Source organism: Giraffa tippelskirchi, chromosome 12 (assembly GCF_054371585.1).
Source record: "Giraffa tippelskirchi isolate mGirTip1 chromosome 12, T2T-mGirTip1v1.2.pri, whole genome shotgun sequence".
Lineage (NCBI taxonomy): Eukaryota > Metazoa > Chordata > Mammalia > Artiodactyla > Giraffidae > Giraffa > Giraffa tippelskirchi.
In genome coordinates, this window is record NC_137286.1 from 34,904,095 (window position 1) to 34,928,160 (window position 24,066).

Below are 24,066 nucleotides of genomic sequence, written 5' to 3' on the forward strand. Positions count from 1 at the left end.
ATTTGTTTTAAACAGGGGGCAAGGAGGTAAGCACTGATTACTGCAACTATATGAAGAGATACTTGTAATACACTTAAGGGTTCAGAAGTGAATTTCATTAGCTGTATGTTAGGATGTCATATCCGTCACTCTGAGGCTTTAGCTTTTACTCAGGAGGCCCACCTTCCTTATTTAACATTTTCATGTGTTTAAACCTCAGCAAGAGGCTCAAATTATGCATCTTCAATTTACTTATTTCCAACTGCATATACTTAAGATGTATGAAATATACCCACTTACTAACATTCACTTCCAGAGGATAAACTGACCTTACCTGCCTTTCCCATCAACAAGCTATTTTCTGGCTTCTGGATTTGTCAGAGAAGTGCTTGTCTACATAGCTGCTCTGGCACCAAAATACTGAGATCACTTTTGATCCATCAACTCTTCATCTTTGAATCTTGCCCCAAATCTCACAGTTGTTCCTTTGGAATGTGTAGTTTGTCCCTTTCTCTTAATCACTACTAGTTGAATTTTTCCTTTTTTTCCCAGTGAAGTTAATTGTTTTTTGATTTTCAAGGATTCCCATAAGACTCTCCAAGTAATTTTTGAAAGACATCTTTTTGGATAGTGTCTTTTTTTTGCCTTAGTTATTTCATCTTAAGTTTTGCTGCTAGAGTATGTCACTGGAGAGTTAGCTCCCTATTTGAACTGTAAGTTTCAGTTCTGCTAAAGAAGGAGACCACAGGCATAAGAGGAGTGGCATAAGAGGAGTGGAAAACTTCAGCTACTAACTGTAATAAAATCACTTCCCTTATGTTATTGTTTTGAATTTGAACAATGAAGTCATCTGTTTTGCATGAAACCAAAGGTAAGGTATGTTTGAAGACAAGTATGTATAGCTTATCATGAGGGAGTTTCTACGTTACAAAATTGTTTTTGGAGCAAGCTAAGTGTATTTACACCTGAACAATGAATATCCAGTTATCTGAGAGGATGGTAAAGTATATGATCATTCTATTTTAAAAGCATTGATGTATGCAGGGACTGTCATACAGTGTGAAGTAAGAAAGAGAAAAAAGAATACATATAGATACAGAATCTAGAAAAATGACATAGATGATCTTATTTGCATAGCAGAAATAGAGACACAGACATATAGACAGCAAGCGGAAGAAGGGCCAGTGGGATGAATTAGGAGATTGGAATTGACGTATGTTACTATTGATACTATGTATAAAATAGAAAATTAATGAGAACCTACTGTATAGCACAGGGAACTCTACTTAGTGCTCTGTGGTGACCTAAATGGGAAGGAAATCCAAGGAAGAGAGGACATATGTATACATATGGCCAATTCACTTTGTTGTACAGCAGAAACTAACACGACTTTGTTAAATGACTATATTCCAATAAAAATTAATTTAAAAACCAAAAAAAGTATTGATGTGTGTTTGGTTTCAAGAAGAAAGAATTTTTTAAAATACAATTTAATACAATTTATTAATTGTAATTAATTGTAAGGAGTCAATGTCTTTGTAGACTAGATTACAAGGAATATCATCAGGACTTAATGGCAGTTTTCTCATCAGAAATACTAAAAAGAAGATAATTTTTGTTGGAGGCTTAGCTTATGTTGAGAACATAGCAACAATTTAGAAGTACATTAGGAATGTTTACTAATTTATATGTCTGCAGTTTGTTCAGAGTCAACAAGTTGACTATGTCTTGTTCAGGTAGGATTCTTTAAACATTGTTGGTAAAAGACTCTTTCCCCACCACTGATTTCCAGTATCTTTATATTGTGCAGCAAACTACATTACTTTTCAGTTGAGGTATTACATTAATTAGGCACTGAGTTCAGTAGGAATCTAGACAAAGCAGTATAGTGGAAAAGTGGTCCTGCAGATGGTCCGACACAAAGGATGACTAACTATAGACATGAGGAAAGCTATGCTTCTCTCTTAGCTTTGATTTCCACTTTGTAGTATAAGAATTAAACTGAGGACCCTTCTAGCACTGAATCTTTAATTTTTGTGGTGACATTCAAATCCTTTTTGAGGTGTTTTCTTGGAGAGGAGGTGTTTGGTTTTTGCCTTTTCTGTTCTTTCAAAGCCAGCCTAAATGTTTTGTGGTTTTGGAACGTTTTTCCCCTCTGACTGACGTTATGTTTCCTACACAGATACTGAAACTGAGGCATGACCATAGTATTAGCTTTGTGCTACCAACAGCATTTTAGCAACAGAGCAGGATTGTCCCCAAACTAAAAATCTATTATAATTCAAATGTTGATATAGAAGGGTTTCAAACACTTTGTTTTACATAGAACCATCCTTAAGAATATCTGGGATGCTCATTCTAATAATAGCTGCAATATAATGAGGTAGTTAAGAGCATGGACGCTGGAGCCGTACTTCCTGGCCCAACATCTGGCTCTGGCCCTTGCTCATTTTGTGACCTTGAGCAAGTTTTAATGATAGTACCTACCTAATGGGTTTTCTAAGGAATATATGCCTGACCTATGGTCCTATGTATGTTTAGCTGCTATTGTGTATTATTTTTTACATTCCAGGAGTTAGGCCCTTCTATGATATCTCCTTTAATCATCATAATAATCCCATGACAGTAGCACCATCATTATCCTCATGCAGAGATGGAGGCTCAGAGAGGTTAAGTAGCTTGCATCACATAGGAAATAGTTGCTAGAGTCATGAAACTGTTGGGTCTTTCTGACTCATTCCAAGACCTAGGCTCCTTCCTTATTTATATATATTGCTCTAAGCCCAGTCTTTTGAAAATTCTAAATGCCGTTTATTACTCATTGGACTTAGACTTCAGAAGGCAGTTTGGTGAGACCAGAGGCCCAGATAGCATCTGAATGCCTCTTCTATCACTAGGAAAAAATGATGTGTTTTTCAGGCCTCAGGGTTTTCTGTGAATAGTTTTCATACAATGTGATTTGGGTTTTTTGGTGTTTTTGTTTGTTTGTTTGCTTTGGTCCATCTCCTCTGCAGACTGAGGCAGTATCAGTACCCAGTCCCAGATAGCCTTTCTATGACAGTGGTCTTGGGGAGTGTCAAGGCTGGATTAGAAAAGACCTCTTTGCTAGGTCTGGATCCTTAACTGAGGAGAGTGAAAATTGAAACATACAAAATAATGGCAGTGAAGGCAATAGCTTGAGCTTCACATAACTTTCTCTTTGTTCACCAGATATTTATTGAATATCTAAGTATCTGACATTTTAATCTGGGATTTAGCTCTTGGGTTTTTCACTTGAAAACTTAAAAATGGCTTTACAGTGAGACAGTATCATTGAAAATTTAACACCAATTATTCTGTTTGCAAAACTTTAAAATGTGTTTGTTTTAACTACATATAGCTATTTTTTTTCACTTGAAAATCCTTTAACAGAAACAATGGCACACAAATTGGCTTCTGTCATTATCGAATTTCCTATGACAATACCATACTTAATGCTGAGTAATAGTAATTAGGGTGGTGCTGGGTGTAGACATTTTGTGTTTTACCTTTTGAGTCTGAGAAGATTTTAGCTTCATGTGAGTTGCTGAGTCAACTCTGCTTTGGTTCAGTATTTCAGAACAGTATCTTATACAAATGAGTTTCCACACAGTATAAATATTAAAGAGTCAGTTGCATTTAAGACGTCCTATAAGTACAGTGTTGCTGTCATCTCATAGACAAGTAAATTGCAGAGATAATGGTGAGATAATTTTATTCAGTTTATTTTGAAAAAGTTCTGGTAGAGGTAATTTTTTTTCTGCAAAGGGCTACAGAGTAAATATATTAGGTTTTGTGGGCCATATGATCTCTGTCACAATTCATGTCTCTGTTCAACTTTATAGATCACAAGTAGCCATGGCAACACATAACTTTCAATAAAACTTGATTTATGTAGGCCTGTTTTAATACTCTGAATGAATCTGGTGGAGGGTCCAATGAAGCCATTTATTTGATGAAAACAGTTTGTTTAAGCTTTTGGCAAAGTTGGCTGCCAACTTATAAAGGAGTCACAATAGTGTTTATATAGAAATAAAAGCAGTGTTTTGAAATATCATAGCTACTAAGGACCAGTCTCACAGGAATTCTCTTTCCAACATGGCATAATTTTGTTCTCAGTGAATGCTTATAAAAGAATCTTGCATAATGTATTATTAATTTGGAAGCTATTACTTGTTCAGCTACATGTGCAGATTTTTAGTTTTATTTAAAAATGATAAATGGAAAATTCAATACCATTCAAGAGAGGAGAACTACTCAATACTTAAGTAGATATGTGCCAAACACGTTTTGGGTTGAGTTTCTATTTTTAACTGACATACTGACTTAAGTTTGCCAAAACCTGATTGCATTTGGAAGGAAAATGGCGTTGTTGCTATTTTCTCTGCATGAGAACTTCTAAAACAGGCAGCTGGCAGCAGGGAATAGTGAAGGAGAGGACAAAAATATAATACTTTATGAGCTTGGGTTTTTTTTCTTCAGAATGCAATTTCAAGTCTAGTTAGGTTGTATTTTCTTTTACTTTGATCTTTAGAGTACCTAATTTATTTGCTACATCCCATTTCCCCCTGAGGTAAATAAAGGAAATCCCATCTTATTACAATTAGAATGAGTTCACTGACATATCTTTTTTTTTTTTCACTGACATGTCTTTATCATTTTGTTAGAATTTAACCTTCTGATTCAAGCTGGCTAATATTTTTGTTTTTGATCTGTATTTTACAATGTTTAATTCTAAATATGTTCCCTTCAGTGAGTAGTAATTCTGTTTTAGAACAAGAGTAATGAACTTAAGGTGTACCAAATGGCTTAGAAAACGTTTTATAATAGTAATTTTACAATGGCTACATTTAGACCTTAATAAGTAGATAGCATATGGGCTTCCCGGGTGGCTCAGTGGCAAAGAATCTGCCTGCCAATACAGGAGGTGCAGGAGACAGGTTCAATCCCTGAGTCAGAAAGATCCCCTGGAGGAGGAAATGGCAACCCACTCCTCTATTCTTGCCTAGAAAATCCCATGGACAGAGGAACCTGGCAGGCTGCAGTCCATGGGTTCGCAAGAGTTGGACGTGACTTTGTGACTGAGCATGCAGACAAGGAGACAGAATAGGTTAAATAGATTGACCAAAGTCATTCTGAAAAGAAAAGCGACACTCGCATGAGTATTTTCTCTTAGATCACATTTTGTGCTTTTATTAGAACTGTTGATTTGGTAAAAGCCCTCCACCTAGCATTATTATAAAAACTATTTTGAATATGGGGTTGTGACAGACTTGGGGTTTGTTACCAGTATCAGCCTATAGCTGGGTATAGTTTTGGATGCTGTTTTGTTTGAAGCTTCTCTTTTACACTGTTGACTTTGGAATGTCATGCAGCCCTAGTCTGAATCCCTAGTAGGAAAGTTTTGAACAGGGTTCTGAAGAGCATGGTTATCAGATTTTGATGTATCTTTTAACAGTTATCCTTTCTAAAAGCATCAAGGAAACATGGAATTGGATGATGCGAGTTTTAACTCTGATGTTTATTTCAAAGGCAGATATTTCCTACTGTAGTGTGGGTGTCACTCTCTATTTACAAACTAGTTTCATACTTCAACTTTTTGATCATTCAGAAGCTATTGTAGGAATGCATTTTCCAAATAGATACAAAGAATATTTTAAGTGAAGTTCTTTTTATAGCAGAATTATGAATATTCATAAAAGGTTCAGTTTTTGGTCAGATTGACCCATCAAGCCTTATATGGGAAAGCTTCTGTATGTATTTAATTTCAGTTGGATTCTCTTTTAAGAGTCTAATTACCACATTCTACATGTATTTAAACCTGTCAAGTTAATAGGAAATACACTGAGGATTCTTAGATAACAAACCAAAATACAAAAAGGGGAAAAAACCTCAGCTGTACATCATAATGGGGTGGATTAAATCCTGTTCTGTAGAAAGAACAAAAAACTGGGAATTAATAATTATTTTAGTACCTATTAAAATAATGTGCTAAACTAACTAGTTTGAGAATTGAAATACCTTTTAAGAAGTTTGGTAGAGATGTGCATAAAGGAGCAAGCCTAATTCAGACTTGGTGTGGGTTAGGGGAGGAATGTGTTTCAAGGTCCAGGAGGAGGGATGTCAAGAAATTATTTCTAAGAGAGAGCATGAGCTCAATGTAGCCACGCTGGCAGGGGAAAAGTCTTGCCAGGAGAACACACTGGTCATAGCAAACACCCTCTTCCAACAACACAAGAGACGACTCTACACATGGACGTCACCAGATGGTCAATACTGAAATCAGATTGATTATATTCTTTGGAGCAAAAGATGGAGAAGCTCTATACAGTCAGCAAAAACAAGACCAGGAGCTGACTGTGGCTCAGATCATGAACTCCTTATTGCCAAATTCAGACTTAAATTGAAGAAAGTAGGGAAAACCACTAGACCATCCAGGTATGACCTAAATCAAATCCCTTACGATTATACAGTGGAAGTGACAAATAGATTCAAGGGATTAGATCTGATAGAGTGCCTGAAGAACTATGGACAGAGGTTCATAACATTGTACAGGAGGCGGTGATTGAAATCATCCCCAAGAAAAAAAAATGCAAAAAGGCAAAATGGTTGTCTGAGGAGGGCTTACAAATAGCTGAGAAAAGAAGAGAAGTGAAAGGCAAAGGAGAAAAGGAAAGATATATCCATCTGAATGCAGAATTCCAAAGAATAGCAAGGGGAGATAAGAAAGCCTTCCTCAGTGATCAATGCAAAGAAATACAGGAAAACAATAGAATGGGAAAGACTAGAGATCTCTTCAAGAAAATTAAAGCTACCAAGGGAACATCTCATGCAAAGATGGGAACAATTAAGGACAGAAACAGTATGGACCTAACAGAAGCAGAAGATATTAAGAAGACGTGGCAAGAAGACACAGAAGATCTATACAAAAAAGACCTTACTGACCCAGATAACCACGATGGTGTGATCACTCACCTAGAGACACACATCCTAGAGTGTGATGTCAAGTGGCCCTTAGGAAGCATCACTACGAACAAAGCTAGTAGAGGTGATGGAATTCCAGCTAAGCTATTTCATATCCTAAAAGATGATGCTGTGAAAGTGCTGCACTCAATATGCCAGCAAATTTGGAAAACTCAGCATTGACCACAGGACTGGAAAAGGTCAGTTTTCATTCCAATCCCAAAGAAAGGCAATGCCAAAGAATGTTCAAACTACTGCAAGATTTCAGTACCACAAAATTGCATTCATCTCACACACTAGCAAAGTAATGCTCAAAATTCTCCAAGCTAGGCTTCAATGGTATGTGAACTGAGAATTTCCAGATGTTCAAGCTGATTTAGAAAAGGCAGAGGAACCAGAGATCAAATTGCCAACATCCGTTGGAGTATCGAAAAAGCAAGAGATTTCCAGAAAAACATCTATTTCTGCTTTGTTGACTATGTGAAAGCCTTTGACTGTGTGGATCACAACAAACTGGAAAATTCTTAAAGAGATGAGAATACCAGATCACCTTACCTGCCTCCTGAGAAATCTGTATGCAGGTCAAGAAGCAACAGTTGGAACTGGGCAGGGAATAATGGACAGGTTCCAAATTGGGAAAAGAGTGAGTCAAGGCTGTATATTGTCACCCTGCTTATTTAACTTCTTTGCAGAGTACGTCATGCGAAATGCCAGGCTTGATGAAGCACAAGGTGGAATTAAGATTGCTGGGAGAAATATCAATAGCCTCAGATATGCAGATGTTACCACCCTCATGGCAGAAAGCGAAGAGGAACTAAAGAGCCTCTTGATGAAGGTGAAAGAGGAGAGTGAAAAAGCTGGCTTAAAACTTAGCATTCAAAAAACTAAGATCATGGCATCTGGTTCCATCACTTCATGGCAAATAGATGGGGAAACAATGGAAACGGTGAGAGACTTTATTTTCTTGGGCTCCAAAATCACTGCAGATAGTGATTGTGGCTATGAAATTAAAAGACACCTGCTCCTTGGAAGCAAAGCTATGTAACCCTAGACAGCATATTAAAAAGCAGAGATGTTACTTTGCTGACAAAGTTCCGTCTAGTCAAAGCTATGGTTTTTCCAGCAGTCATGTATGGATGTGAGAGTTGGACCATGAAGAAAGCTGAGTGCCAAAGAATTGATGCTTTTGAATTGTGGTGTTGGAAAAGACTCTTGAGAGTCCCTTGGACTGCAAGGAGATCCAACCAGTCCATCCTAAAGGAAATCAGTCCTGAATATTCATTGGAAGGACTGATGCTGAAGCTGAAGCTCCAATACTTTGGCCACCTGATGGGAAGAGCTGACTCATTAGAAAAGACCCTGATGGTCGGAAAGATTGAAGCTAGGAGGGGAAGGGGATGACAGAGGATGAGATGGTTGGATGACATCACCTATTGAATGGACATGAGTTTGAGCTAGCTCTGGGAGTTGGTGATGGTCAGGGAAGTATGACGTGCTGCAGTCCATGCATGGGGTTGCAAAGAGTTAGACATGACTGAACGACTGAACTGAACTGAACTGATGGAGGTATGAGAATAATTGAACACTGGGAATCCGTATTCATTCAGTAGGAAGTGGAAAATAGTGTGGTAAAGAATGAGGTTGAAAAAGATTGTTGGGCTTCAAATATTAAGGGCCTTATTTCCTAGACAGTAGTATCAGAACTTTGCTTTGACTGTGGCAAGGAGTCCTTGAAGGAAGCTTAGATTAATATCTTCTTTGATTTATTAGCTGTGTGTATTACCACTCTTACCCACTAATGTGTTAAAACAACAACAACAAAGGAGGGTGGAGTCTAGTTTGAAAACTCTGTTTGTTTATTTGGTTTTTATTCTGTTGTTATTACATTAGGAAATTTAAAAATTTTTTTTAAATTTTTTATTGTATCCAAGGGTAGAGAAAATATGAAGGTTATCTTAAAGCTTTGAGATTAGTAGTTTAAAATTCTTGGCTCTGATTCTGGTTTCAGTACTAATTTTGGCAAAGCATTTAATCTCTTTTGGTCTCACATCCAGGTCAGTTAAAATTAGGTTCTTGGACCCTTGTTTTTGCCCTGATTCTTTTTATGTAGGTAGAGGTGGGGATAGAGGTGGGTGCTTATGAAGAAAGCAGACAAGCAAGCTAATTGCCATCAATAATGGCTAAATGAGTGATTCTGAAGTTATTCCATCTAGGGTATTTTGGCAGAAAATGCCAGGGCTATAGGACGTTGTAATTGAAAGGATGATTTCCTGGTGGTTGAATTTCAGGCACTCGGTAACCTTGTTAGAAAATGAAGATCTTAGGACCTCACAAGTGAACTCTTAAAAGTTCCCCTTCTTCTATCAGACAAATGAAGAAAATAATAACTTGCATCTACCTTATTCCCAGGATGAACTAAATTTGTAGTAGAAAGATGAAGTTTTTTGGTAATGTCAGGTTCAGTTCTTCTTTACTATTCTATCAACCATTGTCTCATTCTGTATGGACCAGTTAGCATCTCATGTTGAGTTGGTCTGCTTTTTCCCATTATCTCCCAACTGCAGTCCCAGATTGTTTTGCTATGTTATTAATCTTCATTTTTGAAAAAACTTTGATTGGAGTATAGTTGATTTACAGTGTTATATTAGTTTCAGGTATACAGCAAAGTGAATCAGTCATATTAATACATATACATATATCTACTCTTTAGATTCTTTCCTCATATAGGTCATTACAGAGTATTCAGTAGCATTCCCTGTGCTATACAGTAGGTCCTTATTAATTATCTATTTTATATATAGTAGTAAGTATATGTCATTCTGAATCTCCCAACTTATCCTCTCCTTCCCTTAATCTCTTTAAAACATGATTTTTCATCATGTTATTCCCTTAATTTAAAAATCTACATGACTTATTTTTTTCTTTTGGTGTATTTGAGTTCCTTAGAATCTCTGTAATAGTCTCTGTGAATGGGGAGAGGAAAGCTTGGGATGTGCTGAGGAATGGAGTCTGACCTAATAAAACAAGTCATATTTTTAATTTGTATTGTTTAGATAAAACTTTTTTTTTTTTTGACAAATGCCCTTTAATCCAAAATTACCTAATACCGAAGTCACTCAAAGAAGTTTGTGTGTTTGAAGGTAGATAGTCTTCGTTTGGTGAATATGGTGTTCCAGGGTTTCCAGCAATACCCCTATCCATTTGCCATTTGTAATAGGAGGGGGAATGCCTGTCTTTGACAGAAAAACAACTGTTACTTAATAATAGTTGAGGGGGATCCCTGGTGACTCAGTGGTAAAGAATCTGCCTGCCAGTGTGGGAGACTTGAATTTAATTCCTAGTCCAGGAAGATCCCACATGCCACTAGACAGCTTAGCCCATGCACCACAACTACTGAGCCTCTGCTCTCAAGCCTGGCAGCTGCAACTACTGAAAGCTGCACACCCTAGAATCCATGATTCACAGCAAGGAAGCCACTGCAATGAGAAGCTCAAGCACTGCAACTAGAGAGTAGCCCCCACTTGCCATAACTAGAGAAAAACCTGTGTAGCAGCAAAGACCCAACACAGCCAAATGTGTAAAATTATAAAGAAAATAATTTTCTCTTATCTGTTTGACATCTGTACTATGTATCAACACATTACAAACAGAACAAGGACATGAAGGAAATTTGTCTTTAAAAATCAATTATGTTCTAACTCCTAAATTCTTATCAGCACTATCATTTAGTACTCACAGGATTACTGTGTAGCTGAAGGGGTAATTCTAATTGACTGGCAGAATTCAGGTACACCAGTGGCATGATGCAACCATCAGTCAGATGGTTGATGAGCTTTCCCAGCCTGTATTTCTGATGGCTTGGCAGACGCTGCCATTGACCAGCACTAACTCCCAGGCCGGTTCTGATTTGCTTTTGCTGGAGGAAAGGGAATGCCTACCCTTGAAAAGTCAGAGTGTCAAAGAATAAAGCAAAGGCCACTGGGGCTAAAAAATAAAACCAAACAAAATAAAAGCTGAGTTTATTCACTTGCCAGGCAAGGAAATGGAATAAAGAAATTCACTGAGGGACTTCCCTGATGGCCCAGTGGCTAAGACTCCATGCTCCCAATGCAGGGGGCCCGGGTTCAATCCCTGGTCAGGGAACTAGATCCCACGTGCTACAATTAAGAGTTCTCATGATGCAACTAGATATCCCACATGCTGCAGAAAGATGGAAGATCCCACGTGCCACCTAGCACAGCCTAAACAAGCAAACTCATAAATAAAATACACACTCAAAGAAACTCATTGAGTCATTGTAGAGGAAGAAAAGTCTGGTGGTTATTTTTGTTTGTTTGTTTTGTTTTTAGATGGGTGGTAGTTCTGAGGATTGAAAGGTAGCATTTTGCACAGATCTGCATATGGTTGGTTAAAACAGGCCCTGCCTTGTTGTGACCAACATTCTGTTTTGATGTCTCCTGCGTGTGGGCTGAGGTAAATGGAAACCTTTCCCCTTTCTAAGAGTTTCTAATACCCTGTTTCAAACCCAGTTAAATCTTTCATGAAGGTTCTAGACCTAACCAACTCTCTCAGAGGTCCCCGCTAGTGTGTCTAGAGTTGAATGGGCCCTTGGGTTGGCATTCTAGACATATAGTCCAGAGTATTTACAGGTAACCCCTTTATCTGCATATGTTTCATGTGGGGAACTGTGGCCTAGTGTGTTCAGTCAGGAAATAGCTTCTCTCATCTGCCATTCTTCGCAGAGGATACAGAATTGTCTATGTGAAGGTGTTTGATAACTGCTATTGTTATCAAGTTATGTACATCTTGGGATATATATGTATTTCTAGATAGTTTCTTGTATTTCTAGATAGTTTCTTTAATTTCTCCTTATCTTAATACTTGAAGTCTTTTACATTTTATTCTTCATTGTGCTCTTCAGGTATGACTCCCATTCTCTTACGACTTTGAAGTCCATGGAGAATGCTAATTCCGGGAACTGTCAGAAGGATTGATAGATAATTTTGCTACTTGTGGGAAGGCCTTACTGTGGATGCCCCTAGATCTTTGAGGTCTCATTTGAAATACGTGGATACTCAGCTACTTTTATTTCTTTGGGGAAAATGTGTGTATTACCTCAGATTCTCAGCAGTATTACAGGCTGCCTTTTCCTTCTTTCCTGTTTTCTAACTGAACACAGTTAATTCATTGCTAATATAACTTGTAACTCACTGGAGAGGGCTGCAGTACTTTTGGGAAAGGCCTGGTTAAGCAATTATACCCCTTTAGAAACAGGTCAACAAAAGAGTCTCAGCTGGCCTACAGTTGTTTCTTGAAGATCAAGGAAAGATGAAGGGAGGAAAGCAAAATCCTTTAACTTGCACACAGTCCATCTCAGCAAATATGTTTTGCTTGGCTAAGGACATGTTGATGACCTCTTTTCTATGACTGGTATGTGAATGAATTAACAGAATTCTCCTTGTTAGCAGAGATCCAGGATCTTTTTGTAGTTTGACCCAGATTTGGTCTTCAGGATCATTTAACAACATTTCAAATGTTTCTTGATTTATTTGCTTTCTAGTTGAGTTTTTGACATGTCTCTTTTCTAGGGCCAAGAAGAATTGGCAGTGCGATCTTTTAAAGGATTTATTTCAACAAATAGGTATGCAATGGTGTTAGCAGCCCAAAACCCACTAAGACATAAAAAGTTATTGTTACAAATTTTTATGCACAGTGGAGTTAAAAATGTAGTTTAGAATGTCAATAGAGAGAAAGATTTTGTTATTTTCTAATAACTTTAAAATGCAACAAATAACATACTATAATTAAGCCCTATATACTAAACTCTAATTAAATGTGGTTTGTAAGGTAAATAATAGCTTGAAATAGCAAGATTCCTGGATTTTGTACTCTATGGAAGAAGCAAGAATTTCATTTAGAACCATTTCATTTAGCCTTTGATTATAATTTGCACTACCTGTGCATATCAAAGAAAGGGAAATCACCTTTTGTAGTTTGCTAAAGAAATGAGATACTTCTTAAAACTGTCATGTGGCTGATCTTTTTGAAAGTGTAATAGGATATACAAATTTTTGCTTGATTTTTCTGAGATATATGCATAGTGTTGTTATAAGAAATCAGTACAATCCTTCAGTTCAGTTCATTCACTCAGTCATGTCTGACTCTTTGCGACTCCATGAACTGCAGCACACCAGGCCTCCCTGTCCATCATCAACTGCCAGAGTCTACCCAAACCCATGTCCACTGAGTCGGTGATGCCATCCAGCCATCTCATCCTCTGTCATCCCCTTCTCCTCCTGCCCTCAATCTTTCCCAGCATCAGGATCTTTTCAAATGAGTCAGCTCTTCGCATCAGGTGGCCAAAGTATTGGAGTTTCAGCTTCCAATGAACACCCAGGACTGATCTCCTTTAGGATGGACTGGCTGGATCTCCTTGCAGTCCAAGGGACTCTTTAGAGTCTTCTCCAACACCATAGTTCAAAAGCATCAATTCTTCTGTGCTCAGCTTTCTTTATAGTCCAACTCTCACATCCATACATGACTGCTGGAAAAACCATAGCCTTGACTAGATGGACCTTTGTTGGCAAAGTAATGTCTCTGCTTTTTAATATGCTATCTAGATTGGTCATAACTTTCCTTCCAAAGAGTAAGTATCTTATATAGTTTTAGGAAATAAGACAGGTAAGCAAATTTTCTTCTCAAACTCATATGTAAAATAGTAGCATATTCAAGTTATAGGCTAGCTGTCTGGTGTAGTGGGGAGAGGAGGTCACCCTTGGTCTCAAGAGTGTCCAACTATAGGCACTGGTGTGCTAGGAAAAGTATACCACGTGCAGTCTTTCTGTGTGCAAGCTCAGCAAGTTTTATTAGGTTAAGTAAAGAAATTGGGCTCTAAGATGATTTTTGAATCAGCAGGTGATAAATAAGATGTGGGAGATTATTCTAGGTATTCACAAACAAGATGAAAGAGTAGTAAATAATACAGTTTTTGTTAAAGGTGTGATTTCTTTAAGATGAAAAGGTAGGAAAGTAACTCGGGTAACAAAGATTTTTGAAAAATACTTTTCAGATGGCTTCGTCTCTGTGAAGGATCCCTATGCTTTTCAGAAAATTCAAATTGCATTGTACTATAAGGTATCCTTGTTGCACCAGAGTTCTTCTGTATCAAAACAAGTCTTAACATTTTTCATTTTGCTGATTAAACAGTATGTTCAATTCACAAAACCAGTAGAAACAGAAAAGTTGGTCCTCAAGAGTATGCTCTGGAATGTAGAGGGATTGAAAATATTTCCAAAGGGGGGCTGTTCAGAATAAGGGAAGGTGGCATTTGGATGTAAGGAGATAGGTGATACTTCTTAGGGCACAGTATGGGGAGATTTCTCTCAGGGAAGTAGTATTCTGAGGTAGTTTGTTTTTTACTAAAGAACTTTACCAGCAGGTACTGTTTATGTACCCGCAAGGAGATCAAACCAGTCAATCCTAAAGGAAATCAGTCCTGAATATTCATTGGAAGGACTGATGCTGAAGCTGAAGCTCCAATACTTTGGCCACCTGATGGGAAGAGCTGACTCATTAGAAAAGACCCTGATGGTCGGAAAGATTGAAGCTAGGAGGAGAAGGGGATGACAGAGGATGAGGTGGTTGGATGGCATCACTGACTCGATGGACATGAGTTTGAGCAAGCTGTGGAAGTTGGTGATGGACAGGGAAGCCTGGAGTGCCGCAGTCCATGGGGCTGCAAAGAGTTGGACACAACGGAGCAACTGAACTGTTTATGTGAGAAGGGACTTGGGAGACAAGCCAGCTCTTTTCCCTTAGTTTTCTTTTTCTGCCCTATTTTCACTTTTCATCTTCATTTAGCAAAACCATTTACTGTTCATCAGACATTTGTTATATGCATTTGTTAGGTATGCAGTAACTTTATACATATCAATTTATTTAGGGTCATTTTTTGGGAAGAGGGATATGCAAAATAGCTGCCTTTTGAAATATTTATTTTATTTTTGGCTGTACTGGAGGACTTTCTCTAGTTGCAGCGAGCGAAGGCTACTCTCCAGTTGTGGTGTGAGGGCTTCTCATTGAGGTGGCTTCTCTCGCTATGGAGCACAGTCTCTAGGGTGTGCAGGCTCACTAGTTGCAGCACTAGAGTGCAGGCTCAGTAGTTGTGGTACACGGGCTCAGTTGTTCCATGGCATGTGGAATCTTCGCAGACCAGGAATCAAACCTGTGTCTCCCTCATTGGCAGGTAGATTCTTAACCATTGGACCACCAGGGAAGTCCTAGAATTTCTTGACAGAAGATTCTAAAGGTATAAAAATTATATTCTCTTACTTGATTTTTTCCCCCTTCAGTATTCTGCTATGTCTGCATCTAAATGTTTGTAAGTTTTTTTAAAAATTCATTTTTATTAATTAATTTATTTATATCAAAGTGAGTTTAATGAAAACAGAATTCTGTGACAACCCTTAAGCTGACTGGAAACACTGTTGATTTCCTAAATCAGGGTTGGAAATATAATTACAAAATTATATTATTTTCCTTAGGTATTTTGATGGTCACGTCTATTGGGATAGTGGTCCCTAGTCTTGACTTCATCCATTTAGGAGAGCTAATATACCATGGGACTTAAGTGCTAAGTTGATTTACTTTAATTCATTGAGTGCATCTGGTCAGGCAGTGGGGTATAGCAGCCAGCACAGGGCCTGTGGAATAGTGGTTTGAATCTTTACTCTGCTACTTACTAGCTGACCTTGGCAAGATTATTTCTAGCAGAGAAATCATCATTAGTAAAGTAGGGATGATTATCTGCCTTGCAAGGTGGTTGTGAAAATTAACAGTCTATGTAAATCACATTGCATTCTGTCTCGTATATTATTTATGCTGCTGCTGCTGCTAAGTAGCTTCAGTCATGTCCGACTCTGTGCGACCCCATAGACGGCAGCCCACCAGGCTCCGCCGTCCCTGGGATTCTCCAGGCAAGAACACTGGAGTGGGTTGCCATTTCCTTCTCCAGTGCATGAAAGTGAAAAGTGAAAGTGAAGTCGCTCAGTTGCGTCCGACTCTTAGCGACCCCATGGACTGTAGCCTACCAGGATCCTCCGTCCATGGGATTTTCCAGGCAAGAGTACTGGAGTGGGGTGCCATTGCCTTGGTAGCTACAGTTACTATTACTTAATTTATTCATTGTGTACATTGCTGTTTGAGTTCATATGGTTGTGCTAATATCCAAGATAATTTACGTGGTTGTTTCAAATTAGAATTAGTAAGACTTCAAAAGCTTTTATTAAATTAAAATTAGTATTTGTTTTCTCTTTCCTTGTTTCTGTGTTTAATAATTGAATGTCAGGCTGGTCTTCCTTGATTTGTTCTAAATATTACATGATGCTTCTTGTTTGAGATTTGTTATCTTCTAGAACTTTTGATTAGCAGCTGTGTATGTAGAATAGCGTTGTTTTACTAAAAATTGACATTAGATTAATAGGACAATGTAGAAATTAGATAATTAAGCTTCTCTTTTAGAAAATGTGGTTATTGTTCTTCTCTCCATTATTATGTTTAATACTTAAATTTTATAGCTCTCTGAAATTCCATATAGTATGACTGAAAGATGATTTTACTACTAGAAAGTAAGTGGCCTAAAATGATTGGTGTATCAGTATTTAAAGTTCAAATTTCTTATTACAGTTACATATTCATCCTTCTTTCAGCTATACATCTCCCTTATGGATTTTTTAAAGATTCTGTTACTACCTTAATAGTGTTCTGAGTAACTTGACTTTAATGTGATGTGTATTTTATTGATCACTTTCAAAATAATTATCATATATTATTGAATATTTAATTATTAAATTAGAAAGATTACTTAAAATTTGATTTTACATGCTCAGTGAATTCCTGTGATTAGAAAATTCTCTCATGGTGTTCTATTTATAATTAATATACCAAGTAAAACTAATTAGAAGTATTTGAAGCCCCCGGCAAAGTCTGTAATTAGACATGTGATTCATAATTAACTGACTTTTCTTATTCTTGCTTTTTCCTCTCCATTTGAATTAATTACTTGTGTTCTTCCTTAGTGATACCTATCTTCCTGTTCAAGATACTGATTAGAATTCAGTGATCACTGTTTGTGGTATTTTTATAGAGAGTATCATTTTATAAGAACTTTGTTTAATAATGTAAAAAAAAAACCACAACCTTGAATCGTATGCACCATAAAGTATTACAATGAAGAATTTTGCCCACATTGTCAAATTAAGCATTTATTTTTATCAGTGGCTGAAAGCAAGCATAGAAAATAGGCAGACTTGACAACTTTTCCTATCTTATACTTAAGGACCTGGATTTTTCTTGCCAATCTGATTACTGTCTGCGTAAGTTTGATGACATACCCATTGGTCTTAGGTCGTTGAGTAGAGCTGATTATTTTAATTCATTATTTTAATAAAGAATTAACAGCTCGTTAAAGGTCTACTGTATGCTTTGGGTACAAAGCTTTGTACAAGGAAGCAGGAGTGATAAGAGTATACTACAACACAGGCATCAGCCAATCAAGATGGCCATAGCACTAGACTCGGGGTCTTGAAGGACCCCTCTGTTCTTTGCAGTGTATCAGGCTTTGCTGCTTCTGTTGCTGAGTTAGAGTGGTGGTGGTGGTGATGATAGTAGGGAGACTGGGCCATTAGCAGTTATCTTAGAGTTGGTGACGTTTAGGGCAGTGACTGTTTGCCAGACCATATTACAGAAGTATTTCAGCACAACCCTTAAGGCTATAGTGGTGCAAACCAGCTGAATATTAGCTCTGCCAAGGTGTGTTCATTCTCTGACTATAGACTAACAGTTAATACCCAATTTGAGACGTATGTATTGAAAATATGTATAGACAGTACATAGGGAAAGGATTGCTTGAGTCTTTTTGGGGAAAAGTAGTGAAGACTTCTATGGTGACTAAAAATTTGCCAAAGTCAGATTCAAGGAGGAGATTCTAACCAAGCTGAGGGGAAAATAGCACTTACAAAGGCAGAGTGTGAGAGAGCGTGGTAGATTCAGACTTTAAGAGTACGAGAGATGGAAGATGAAGATGTCTCTACCTGACCCTTGATTCTTAAGTTTGTTAAATAATTGTATACCACATTTGTATCTTTGAAATTGCAACCATTATTGGTAAAGAACTGCTAGACTGTTTGATATTTAGCTTCTTCAACTATATCTAAGTTATTTTAGGTGTAGGGAAAGAAGGGAGAGTAGGAATTTGTTACAGTTCAGGGCTACACCAAGCATTGATAGAGCAAGAGTACAATGAAAAAACTTCTCTGCTGATTCACTGAGAGGCTTCTAATGAGCAAACACAAATTCAGTCAGATTGAAGATGGTGATTTTTTTAATGACATAAAACTATTGCCCATGAGGCTTTTGGCTGACATCATGAAACTAATTTTGCTTAATGACTGGAGGCCTACAAATTCCAATGTGCAGAAAAGGAAGTAAATTACTGGCCTGTCAGATTCCTGTTGCCTGTCATCTTTTATCTGAATAGCAGCTTTTGTTTCCAGACTGTCAGGAGCAAGTATGTGGACCCCTTCAATGCTGTATTGGTATATGCTTGAATAATTCAAGAGCCATCTAAATATAGCAAATCAGAACAGTGAATGGGTGTATCTTCTTATACTTGTATAATTTAGGGAATATATCCATGGATATCTCTTCATGTTTCTGAGAGCTCTTGAACTATGTCAAGGATTTGTAGTGGTGTAAGTTCTGCTTTTATTGTCAGAGCTGATGACTCATACCTGTGAAATATAAGGAACTTATATGGACAGCAGAATAAACATTTGCTCTATGACTGTTCAACTCAGTGAATGATTTGAAAGCACCACTATGTGCTAGGAATTGTGAAGAATACAAACGTGAACTACTGGCATTTTTCTGGATATCAAATTATGTGATTTTTCTCCCTTAAGCTATATTGAGCAAAAATGACTGTCTTGATGATATGTGTGCGTAGCGTTATAACAAAGGCTACAATAAAGGTTTGAGATATTGGTAAATATTAATAGATTATTTACTTCAAGGAAGATTTTGAAGTAATAGTTTATTTATGGCTTAATTTTTGCAGTGTTTTCAATCAATGTTACTTATTTTCTCTCCGCTTTCTATTACTCTGAATAATTAGAATGAGTATTTTCAGTGAAATGTGTATTATATTCCAATATCAATTCAAAAAGTATATAGATAGCATCTACTAGGCCCTAGGTATGGAGTGAGCTGAATAGCAAAATTTGCTACCCATGAAATAAAATTACTCAGTAGAAAGGAAGCTAAAATAATTAAAAAGTAAAAACTTTCAGTTCTTTTGGTATGCTTAATGTTATGAAAATGACAGATTCAACCTTAAATGCACAGAATTTATATTTGGTTTAGCAGGTATGTTGTATTTTTTGTTGTTGTTTACAAAGGCTAATGGAAAACTTTAAGAAGGTATAGACTGTCTACTTTTTGAATACTGATTACCTTAACCAGCATATTACATCTGTGATTTTTTGTAACTTATTTCATTTTGGGGGGAGCTCAGTTTCTTTAGAAATTAAGAACATTGTATATGCCATCCCTTGGCTAGAACCATATCTAGGGAAACAAAAAAATGGTGAGAATCTTTGCCATAACAAATTGCCCCTTTTGTACCTTTGGTCATTCCATTTCTACTTCCTTCAATGCCCTCTTTTCTTGTCTGTGTCCTTTAATGTCTTATTCAAAGGCTTTCCCAAAACCTTACCTAACATTTCCCTTGACATTTTATTCTTTGAAATTTCTATAACATTTTGTTTGTTACACCTTTGGGGATATTTATTTTTTACTTTTTTGTATGAACCTAACCTATGTTTTCTATAGAATTATAAACTTTTTGGAAGTGTCATGAATGTTGAATTGAACCATGAAAGATGGTAGGAATTTGGATAGGTGGAGAAGGGAGGATTTGTCCACAGGAAGGAAATAGCCAAGGTCCTCAGGACAAAAAGAACAAGATACTTTTTCAGGAATGTTAAGTAGATTTATTTGCTTGGTATGGAGGATATGTGAATATAGTAGGAGGAGATGAAGCTGAGAAAACAGAAATGACCCTTGATGCTGAGCTGGTCAATTATGGTTATCAGTAGCTCATTTTGGTCAATTTGACTGTTAGAAGAGCTCAGTGGAAAGTTGGAGAGAGCATATTTACTCTACTATACCTCTCTTTTATTTTCAAATTACTCCACAGAAGAAAAGAGAGCCAGTGTTGTGATGGGATGTAAAGTGCTTGAGTTTAGGAGATGGTAGGCCAGGAAGACTGGAATTTCCTTTGTAACATGATGGGGAGGAAAGATGATGTTAGGGCTTCCTTCTAGTTGTAATATACTGTGACACAATGGCACACTTTGGAATTTGAATTAGAGCTGCCACTGTGAACTGTTTTACCTGGCTATGAATTGTTTAGTTCAGAGGTTAGCAAAATTTTTTCTGTAAAGGGTGAGATAGTAAATGTTTTGAGTTTTACGGCTACATACTGTCTCCATTGCATATTCCTTTTTTTTTTTAAACTGACTTAAAAATGTAAAAATCATTGTCAGGGGCCAGACAAAAATAGGAATGGACTGGATTTGGCTGCCAGGCCATAGTTTAGACCTTGATTTTGTTAACTGGGGCAATTATTACTTAAGGTTTCTAAAATTTACAAACCAAGATCAGCTTGGTGATAGGGTTTTTCCATTTGCCTGTATTTTTATTGAATACTTATAATTTTGGGCTTCCCTAGTGGCTCAAACAGTAGAGTCCACCTCCAATGCAAGAGACTCGGGTTCGATCCCTGGGTCGGGAAGATCCCCAGGAGAAGGGAATGGCAACCCACTCCAGTATTCTTGCCTGGAGAATTCCATGGACAGAGGAGCCTTGTGGGCTATAGTCCATGGGGTCGCATAGAGTCGTACATGACTGAGCGACTAACACACACACACACACATACACACAGTTATAACATATTTTCTAAAGATCAGGAAGCCAGTACTCATCGAAAATTGTTTATTCATTTTCTTGCATCTTGATAATTTTGTGTTTCAGATTATATCCTTCATTTCTAAGTGCCTTGAAAGCTCCCTATGTCTCAGATATTTTACTCATTTTTTGATTAATGCCCAGATATTTCTTGTGTTATATCCTTGATATCTAAGACTATTTTATTCTGATATTTAATAGCTGTATCTTGATAAACACACATTGCTCTAGCACTTCTTAATGATTATTAGTATAAATAATGTAGTATTTGTATTTTATTTTAAACTATGAACAGTTTAGTATTTTTTGGATATAAAGTATAATAAGTCCAAACATCAAACTTGAGAAAGCAATATATTATACAATTGTAACTAAACATAATGATTTAATCCCTGTGCCCATTGGTTTAAAATCATTTTTGAATCAGACTCTCTTTTATGTTTGCCCCAGTTTTTTGCTTCATATGTATTCCCTGTGATAGAGTAGGTATCTTAGATCTTTCTGACATGAGAAGGTAGTACACTTTTTCATGTTTAACTCCTGTCCCCACTATCTTGAATTGCCATGCTCTGTGACAAATATTTCCTATTATATCCTTCCCTATTGATTATAGCTTATAAGTTATATCATTGTATGTTTCTATTTGATTAACCTAATACTCTTGGTTCTTTTTTTGTTTAATGCTATCTTCATTGTCACATTTATCTCTTTCTGTGTTTCATTTATATTTTTCTACTATTAATGTTATAATTTTAAACACTGTAGTGATTTTTATATTTGTAAAAGCTTTTAATTGTTTAAATAAATGATTAAATAATAAAAAATTTAATGAATATTTATCAATGTATATAATCATTATAATATTCATAAACATAATTAAAAATACATAAATTCAAAGCAATACATGTCAATATTAAATATTATGGAAGTTTTAAGCTTATTTTCAGAAGGACTAGGTAAATAAATAATCATTAATGCATACAATTCTTAAAAATAGTCATGACCTAACTGTCATTTGCTGGTGTAAAGGTGATAAACAGATGTGGCTTGCAGATTGTTGATGCTTATACTTTCATTGGCACATCTAACTGAACCTTGGGAAAACAGCTCCCAAGTTCAGAAGCATAACTCTAGCCACATAGACTGCTGTTTGTACATGGAAGCATGCAATCAATACTGAATGGATAAATTAATAAAACCTCAAACTGATTCCAGGTTTCAGACTTTGGTTCTCCATAAAATGCCATTAACATAAACATAAAAGTACATACTTATTCGGAGCATTTTGAAAGTACAACATATATGGAGAAACTTGAATTACTTCTAATTTTTATGTAAAGTACTACTGACATCATAGTTCTAGTCTTTTTCTGTGCACATGTATACATTTACATAATTCAAATTACTCAGTAGATGAACATTTTCCTGTCATTAAGCACTTTTAAATTTTATTTTAAAAATCAACTTTAGTAAGATATGATTAATGTGCAGTATAGTTTGATGAGTATTAACTAATGTATATATCCCTATGGTCACCACGACAATGAAAACAGAACATTGCCATCAATGTTTCTCTTAAACGCCTTTGTAGTTAGTTCTTTCAACAACATTGGCTACTGTAACAACTGATCTGCTTTCTGTCACTATGGATTAGTTGTGTCTGTTCTAGAATTGCATATACAGAAAAATTGAACAGATAATAAAGTTCACACAGTTTCCTCTACTAGAAATTAAGCATTTATGATGCATAATTTTAATGATTACTTATTCTAACTTATTAAACAATCATTTGATCATTTAGTTTGTTTCCAGTTCTTTTACAGTCGTAAATGTGCTATGATATAAATGTTTGTTTGGATTTTTTATTATTTAGGACAGAGTTCTAAAAGAAAAAGTTAATAGATCAAATGGTTTTAACTTTCTAAGGCTCTTGTGCATTGCAAAATTGCTTTCCAGGGAAGATTTTACCTATTTACACTGCTGCAAGCAGTGTGCAAAGATGCCCATTATATTGCATCATTATATTATTATAATTATGTAATTGTATTACATTATCATTAGTGGCTGTCAGTATAGTGGTAGATTGTGCTATAGAAACAGTCCCCCAAATCTCAGTGGTTTAATACAACAAAGCTTATTTTTTGCTCGTGCTACATGTCTAACACATATCAACAGAGTGTCTTCTCTTTCTCTCTTTGGAGTCATTTAGTGAACCATCCTAATCAGAGCTCCATCTTGTTACTTGGGTAGGTCTTCCAATTGTGTACTGGTTCCTGCAACTTATGCTTGATAGTATCTCGTATCATGTCTATGTACATTTTAGTGGCTAAAGCAAGTCACATACCCCAAACAGAGATGAAACCGGGCAGTGAAGTGCAATTCTACTGTGATTCTCAGAAGGAGGATAATTGAAACAGCACTAATAACTAACATCTTATTTTAAAAACAACTCTAATTTTATTGATGAAAGATGATGTCCCAATTTGATTTCCTTGGCCAATATAGATGAGTTTTCATAGTTTATTAGCCATTTGTTTCATATACTTTTCCCTTTTACTTAAGTTTTATAAACACATACTGTTGGTTTACTTTTTTATTTCCAGATATTCTGAGTACTGTCATTTTTGTGAGGATAGGAAGTCATAATGGTGATTTTATAGGGAGTGCAGACTTTTAGAAAATGCCTTTTCTTTTGAAAACTTGAGCAGATAAAAGAAAAATATTCCTCTTGAATTGATTCCCCTCACCCCTTCTTAATATATGTTTTGATACTCTTTTTTTTATTTCAAGAGTTGTCAAAATGTTAAATAATTATAGATAATAGAAAATTTAGCAGAATTAATATCCTTGACAGTCTACAGGTTTCTAAAGAACAGCTTGAACATAAAATTTGGACAGTCAAAAAAAAAAAAATTTGGACAGTCAAGTTAGGTTTCTCCTCTTGAAAAAATTAAGTTCCCTACTCAGATTTAGTCATATTGACCATATCATTTTCCTTTTTTTCAATTCAGGTGTCTGCCTAAACTGGAACTTATGCTATAAATATTTTTCTGTGGATTTTTCTGAAAACCCAAGGTAAGA

At 36.4% G+C, this 24,066-nt stretch overlaps 1 protein-coding gene across 13 annotated transcripts in view; it reads left to right on the plus strand.

Annotated features, from left to right (window-relative positions):
• PEAK1 (pseudopodium enriched atypical kinase 1) overlaps window positions 1–24,066 on the plus strand; it is a 315,488-nt gene that overhangs the window by 31,135 nt on the left and 260,287 nt on the right. For all 13 annotated transcript variants that reach the window (XM_081549532.1, XM_081549533.1, XM_081549531.1 and 10 more), the window contains one exon: window positions 23,997–24,060. The gene's annotated coding sequence lies outside the window, so the exon portion shown is untranslated. The remainder of the gene's footprint in view (window positions 1–23,996; window positions 24,061–24,066) is intronic.